Source organism: Pseudoliparis swirei, chromosome 14 (assembly GCF_029220125.1).
Source record: "Pseudoliparis swirei isolate HS2019 ecotype Mariana Trench chromosome 14, NWPU_hadal_v1, whole genome shotgun sequence".
NCBI classification, from domain to species: Eukaryota; Metazoa; Chordata; class Actinopteri; order Perciformes; family Liparidae; genus Pseudoliparis; species Pseudoliparis swirei.
Genome location: NC_079401.1, coordinates 4,984,290 through 4,991,292, shown reverse-complemented (window position 1 = coordinate 4,991,292; position 7,003 = coordinate 4,984,290).

Below are 7,003 nucleotides of genomic sequence, written 5' to 3'. Positions count from 1 at the left end.
ACCAGTTGCTTCTTGTGCGACTATCGGGCTATATTTGATCATTGTCCTGTAACTGGTACTCGTGGCCACACATAGTCTCACTTGAGAGCTACAGAGATGTGTTCCTCATTGTCATTCAGTTCAATGCAAGAAGACTATATTTAGTTTGCTATGTTGACTCACAAGCATCAGAGACACTCTGAAGTGTGAAGACAACTTTGCTTTTTGGAAACAATGTACTAACATAAAGAAAAAAACTGTGGATATGTACAACTCCAAGGCAATGAAAATAGTTGAAATAATTTATTTTTTTAAAGAAACTGAAAGAGGAAAGAAATCCAGCATTTTGGGAAGCATGGAAGCTTTCATTTCATGCTTCCATGCTCTGATTTTGTTTTCACTCAAATCCACCTTTAACGCGTTTGTGTGCTCGGATAGAGTATTGATTTCTCCGTACAATCAGCCACGGATCTATCCAGATTGCAAGAGTCACTTTACTTGTTCAGCGCTGTAATGTAAAATCCAATGATCAGGTAAAATATCTGTCCATATAAAGCGTTTCTCTTGAAACCGCCTCCGCCCGTGTTCCCCGTTGTCCAGTGATGCCTTTTTAAGTCTCCCTGATCGCATCACGTTCACGCTGCATCTCGCCCAACGGGATATCTATATGTTGAATAGCCGGCGGGGGCCCGTCCGGTATTATGTTCCGACGCTGCCAAGTTGTCACCGTTCATGAAATAACGCCGTTATTAGCGGCTAATGGTGAGCTCCACAAAAGACGGATTCAGCTTGAAGACACCATCAATTCTCCAGGGGTCAAAAACAATAAGTGCTGCTGTGTGTGTGTGTGTACAGTTCGAGATTACATCACGGCGCCGTTTCATCACAACTAGGAAACTCCCTAGCAAACGAAGAACGTTGTGCCTGAAGGCGTCGAGTGGAGTGGCGGCGTAATTCGGGTTCATTATGGCGATTTAGGACGGAATAAGAAGAAGACAGACGCCGCGGGGATTTTTACTTGTCAAAACACTGGAAAAACTTTTAAAAAACAAATTTATTTGACAAGACATGTGAGATCAATGAACACACATTTCACTTTCACCCAAACAGTAAACACACTGCTGTTAAATTCCCGTGGGTTTTGGGCTCTGGAGGTAGTTTATAATGAGATTTACTCGGATCTCATCAATACATTTTTTTTTTAGGACAGATCGTTCGATCGCTTCTGAATGTGACGACTCAGATATTTGCTCAAAAAAGATCCACATTAAACGATGCGAGCCGAGTTTCCCTCGGCTCAAGTCTGCAACAATACATCTTTATAGGTCACCTGCTGCACTGCGGACATACATTCAGTCATGCTATGTGTAACCCACTGATTGGCTCATGGAGGCAAATCATTTAATTGGCCAATCCAGTACCAGAGTCCTGATAAATATCCGGGTCAAGGAAGGTCACTTCCTGTTTTGATTGGGTACCAGACCGGTCCGGTTTTTGAGGTGGTCAGACGCAGATGACCACCCCTTTGTATGAGATGGCGAGCTCAACATGGATGACTGCCCACTTTGACCAAGTTTATTTTTCATTATAAATAAATGTGTGTGTTACTTGATTTATGTTGCAATTTCAGTAAAAACACTTAAAACTGAACTATTTGATTTGGTGTCTTTTCCCACAAGAATTGAGCTCCGTTGCCGGACCTGATTGCGTTGGGCCTGTACGCTGCAATGAATTTGCTTTAGATTGCCCAGCAGACTCCAATGAGAGATGTCAGTCAGACAGGCAGAGATTCGTGCCGCCACCCGTGTTCGGGACGGTGGAAACGAGAAGATCAGTTGGGTGTCATGAGCATAGCTATGGTAGGAGAAGCCATGCGAGCGAATGACAGAGCCGAGAGAATTTGTGTACAGAGAGAAGAGGAGGGACCCAGGACGGAGCCTTGAGGAACCCCAGTAGTGAGAGGACAAGGATCAGACACAGATCCTCTCCAAGTTACCAGTAGGTGCGGTCTTTAAGGTAGGAAGAGAAAGAGCGAGTGCAGTGCCTGAGATCCCCAGGTCCTGAAGAGAAGAGATCAGGATCTGGTGGTTCACGGTGTCAAATGCTGCAGAAAGGTCGAGAAGGATAAGGACAGAGGAGAGAGGCTGCTCTAGCAGTGTGAAGCTGCTCAGAGACAGCAAGGAGGGCCGTCTCTGTCAGTGGCGGCCTTGAATCCAGACTGGTGAGGTCAAGAAGGTTGTTACTGTGGAGATAGGAGGACACTTGGCTCAAGATAGCTCGCTCCAGAGTTTTGGAGAGAAAAGGAAGAAGAGACCGGTCTGTAGTTGCTGACTTCAGACGGTCGAGCGTGGGTTTCTTCAGGAGAGGGTTGACTCGCCTCCTTCAGAGAGTTAGGAAACAGCCAGTTGAGAGGGAGCTGTTAATAAGATGGGTGAGGAAGGTCAGAAGGTCAGGAGCAATAGCCTGGAGAATGGGAGACGGGACGGGGTCAAGGGCGCAGGTGGTCGGTCGGGCGGAGGTCACCAAGCTAAGAACTTGATTGGGAGACAAGGGGTGAAAGAGGAAAGAGAGGGGGATGAAGAAGTTAGTGTTGGTGAGGTGATAGAAGATGGATTTGTAAAGGAGGAGCGTATGTCGTCTATCTTGTTTGTAAAGTATACATAACAAAGTGGCTCGGCAAAAGGGTGGAAGGAGGAGGGGGACAGGGGGGATCAAGGAGGTTGGAAAAGATAGAGAAGAGTTTTTTGGGGTTAGAGAAGGAAGACTGAATTTTGGTCAGGTAGAACGAGCTTTTGGCTGCAGAGATAGAGGAAGAGAAGGAGGAGAGGAGAGATTGATAGAAGAGCAAGTCTTCCGCTTGATTCGATTTGCGCCATTTTCTTTCCGCCGCTCGCAGGGTGGCTCTCTCGGTGCGCACCGAGTCCGACAACCACGGAGCCGGAGAGGATTTCCGAACCGGTCGTGTCTTAAAGGACAAAGAGAATCAAGAGATGAAGACAGGGAAGAGAGGAGAGTGTCTGCGGCAGAGTTAGGATGCATGAGTGAGAAGCAGTCAGTTGAGGGGAGAGCAGATAGGACAGAGGAGGCAAGAGAGGAGGGACAGAGGGTGCGAATGTTGCGGCGTACAGGTGCAGAGTCTGTAGATATGGGTGGGTTGTCAGTACCAGAGAGCGAGAGAGTAAGAGATGAAGAAGTGGTCAGAGACATGGAGAGGAGTCACAGTGAGGTTAGAGGTAGAGCAGTTTCTTGTGAAAATGTAGTCAAGGTGGTTGCCGGCTTTGTGAGTAGGAGGGGAGGGACTGAGTGAGAGGTTAAAGGAAGACAATAAGAGTAAGAGATCACATGACTTCTCTGTCTGGATGTTAAAGTCACCCAGAAGGATGAGCGGGGGGCCGTGTTCCGCGAATCTCATTAATGTGCATGGCCAATAACTGTAAAAGTAATTGAATGCGATCAATAAAGAGAGGTTGTCCCCCCCCCCCCACACCCACTCCCCCATCAGTCTCCACACTACATCTGAGGCTGTAGCACACGGTCGAGTTAATACCAGACAGACGGAGCCTCGGAGGGGGGGGGAGGTCCAGCTTTTTCAAAATAAGCTTAAAAAGCTTCCAGTGCTTTGAGCTTCGTTTATTTGACCGTCTGACTAGAGTTTAAAGCAAATCTTAATTCATACTTTTTTAAGTAGCTATACAGCCAAAACATGTCAAAAAGAGTTCAGCCAGACACACGATTAGAGCCGGAGCTCCTCTGGAGGCAGACACGATCAGACCTTTCTGCCTTTCTGTCTGGGTCGAGCCACATCAGACATTTTAGCCATTTTAAGTTATGTAAATGAAGTAATTGGCAGACCCGGCTACTCGGCGAGCCGTGCCGGCCTTCCAGCTGCATATTACTGCGGCCATGTTTTCGGTAAGTGGTCACGAAGGACACGCACCAGCATAAAGCACACTGCAAGACGACAGCACTCCTGCTAGTGTTAATCTATTAATAGCCTCCAGCTGCTCCACAATGCGTCAACGACACGGTGATGTGTGGGTTGTTTTTACTCCGCTAAATCTCCATTAGCTGATGATTAGCCGGTGGTGAAGGTGGCGTGTTAAACTTCTTTTGTATCCTTTCTACTTGTGACAGTAATCCGCCTTTTTGTGTGTGTTTTTTTCTCCCATGTGCATCCGGCCTCAGAGGAAAATACATTTATCGTCCGTGTGGTTTATAGTCGTGCTTATTTACCCAGTAAGCCATCAATCAAGTCCTGGTTTTGTTTTTTTGTGTTTTTTTGGCACACATATAATGAGCATTTCAACAACAAAAAATGAGCTGCCAAAAGAAGAGCCTTGTGTCAACATTATGGGATAACTGCATTATTTATGTTGCATTAGCATCATCTCGCCTGCTGAGCCTCCATCATAATCACCACGGTGATGAAGCATGTAAGACTAGTAGTATTGCAGATGAGTATATCTGATATATATATATATAAATCCATATATTTTCAATAGGTTGCTCACAGATGTTTCATTATGACTGACCCTCAGCAGTAAGCTCCGCACACACTGACAGATTTATAAGCTTTTCTTTGTTCCACCGGTGTTGAAATACCATTAAATGTATTTCTCTCTCTTCTATGACGTAACTTACAGGCCTGTTGGAATGCCAACGGCTCGGCGGATTTCGAGAGGTCAGGCATTGAAATTCCAGGTGTCACAATTCCCTTACACGGGCTCCTGACCGGTAGACATTCATTCACTCACACCTCCACGCCGTCGCCTGGAGACCAAACCAGAGCTGGTTCCACTGTTTGGTTGGTTTCTTCAGTTAGTTTTTTTCTTCTTGAACTGTCCAACCTGCTGCTCACCTTGCACCGAGTGTCTCCGCTTCGTGTGTGTGTGTGTGTGTGAGTGAGTGACCCGTCAATAGCTCGACGGTGTGGACATAGAGATCAACCCATCAACGAGATGGATTGGAAGCGGTTCAGCGGAGCTTCCCAAGCTGCGGGGATGTTTTTCTTTAACCCTCCTGTTACCTTATGGTCAAGTTGACCCCATTCAATGTTTAACCCTCCTGTTACCTGTATATTTACTGACATATTTTACCCTCGGGGTCAATTTGACCCCAGCAATTAAAACCTCCAGAAAATTATTAGAATTAATATTGTTTTCCAAGTTTAAGTGTGAGGTACTTTATGTTTGTTTGTTGACAACCTAAATAGCACTTTAAATATATAAAAAAGTTGATATTTCTTATATGTTTGACTGAAAAACAGCCTGGGGTCAAATTGACCCGAAAGAACACCGACATTAAACATTGAATGGGGTCAAATTGACCCGAAAGGTAACAGGAGGGTTAAACACGCAGTGTTACCGTTATCGCCGCCCGCTCCGCTGTTTGGGGACGCGACTACAACGCCTCGCCCGCCGCTTCCACCGCGTGACTGATACGGTCTCCCCTCGCTGACCACCGACTGGAAAACGACAGCGCAGAGGTTTACATTCTATCTGCACCGTCTCTTTAACAACGCTTTTTTTAAAAATTGTATCACTATCTTGCATTTATTTTTTAAAAGACGTAACCATGAGTATACAATACTCGAAAGCTGGTTGAAGGGAACACTGCCAGTCCTCAATAAGAGGTTTCCTAAGAGGACCAATCATCAAGGATAATGACCAGCGGCATGTCCAGGTGTGTGATTGGATGTGAGCCTTTGGATGATGTCACCAGCTTGCAGAACACACACTGATGGAAGAGCTCGGACCATCATTTTTAAGAGGCTAGTTGGGGAAACACTTTTCCAATTTCTTAGAAAAGGGAATAGAAGAATTATAATGAAATACCGTAAATAGCATGAAACCCTAATAAAGTTTTTTTCCCCAAAATTGAAGCGTGACACCGGGTAAAGCCACTAAATGTGAATAAGCGTATTTCCATATTGTCCCTGGCTGCCCCACATAATGATAACCACAGATACTGCAGTGCCTCCAAATAACTCAAACACACAGATATGTATAGTAGGTTTTACTCATCTAATTTTTCCTTTGACGCATTTTCCATTAACTTTGAATAAAACATTTTAACACCAGAGTGTAGAAGCTGTAATACACTCCACATGTCTCACGAGATCCGGTAAGCTCTGCCAAGTCCCCCTGACATTCCTCCGACATGGGGCCCGGTGACCTTTGGGCCCCGGCGTATCCTCGATGAAATGCTGGAATGACATCTGAATGTGATCCTCGGAGAGCGCGTTGCAGTCGACAGTGGAGCGTCTGTTCTGAGTCTGAAAAGCGGATACGAGTCACAAACTCGTCAAATGAATCTTCAGCTCCCCTCTTCCGAAGAGGAAACCCCATTAAGTTGGACCATATCAGTCGCTTAATATATTTGGACGCCCCGGGGCCTTTTTTATATCATCTCGCAGCCACGCTTCTAAATAATATGATGCTCAGCCTGTCGAAAATGGACTTAATGGAACCACTGGCACCGAAATGTATTCCGGCGTTCACCTGCTCTAACTGGGTCTTGAGGTTTTTTCCGTGTGGATTTAGTCGGTTAGTGGAGCACAGAGCGAGGAAATGAGGCTATTTGCGTCAAGAACATCGAAAACTTTTCCCTTCTCTCAATGATGGGGCCTGGAAGAGAAAAGAAACAAAGATTCCTCCGGCTAAATACAGCCACGCGGTCCCGTGTGTTCTCTCTCCGACCTACACGGCTCCGTCATCGCCTAACAAGCTCCGGAGAAACAAGCGGCCTCGTAAAATGACGGCGCCATAAAACTTGGGGAAGTTGGAGCCATTAGGCGCGGCCAAATTACTCGTATTAACCCCCGACAGCAAGAATTAATCATTGGACAAGTGCAACTTTGCCCACACACAAGCGCAATAGTGGCGGCGTGCGGTGATTAGTCTTGTTATTTCGATGGAAAAGATCGTAATGATTTCATAATTTTGACCTTGGCCGTAGGCTCGATGATACACATGGTGCTAATGCGCCGAGGCAAATTATGATTGATATGCATAATGACTGCTGC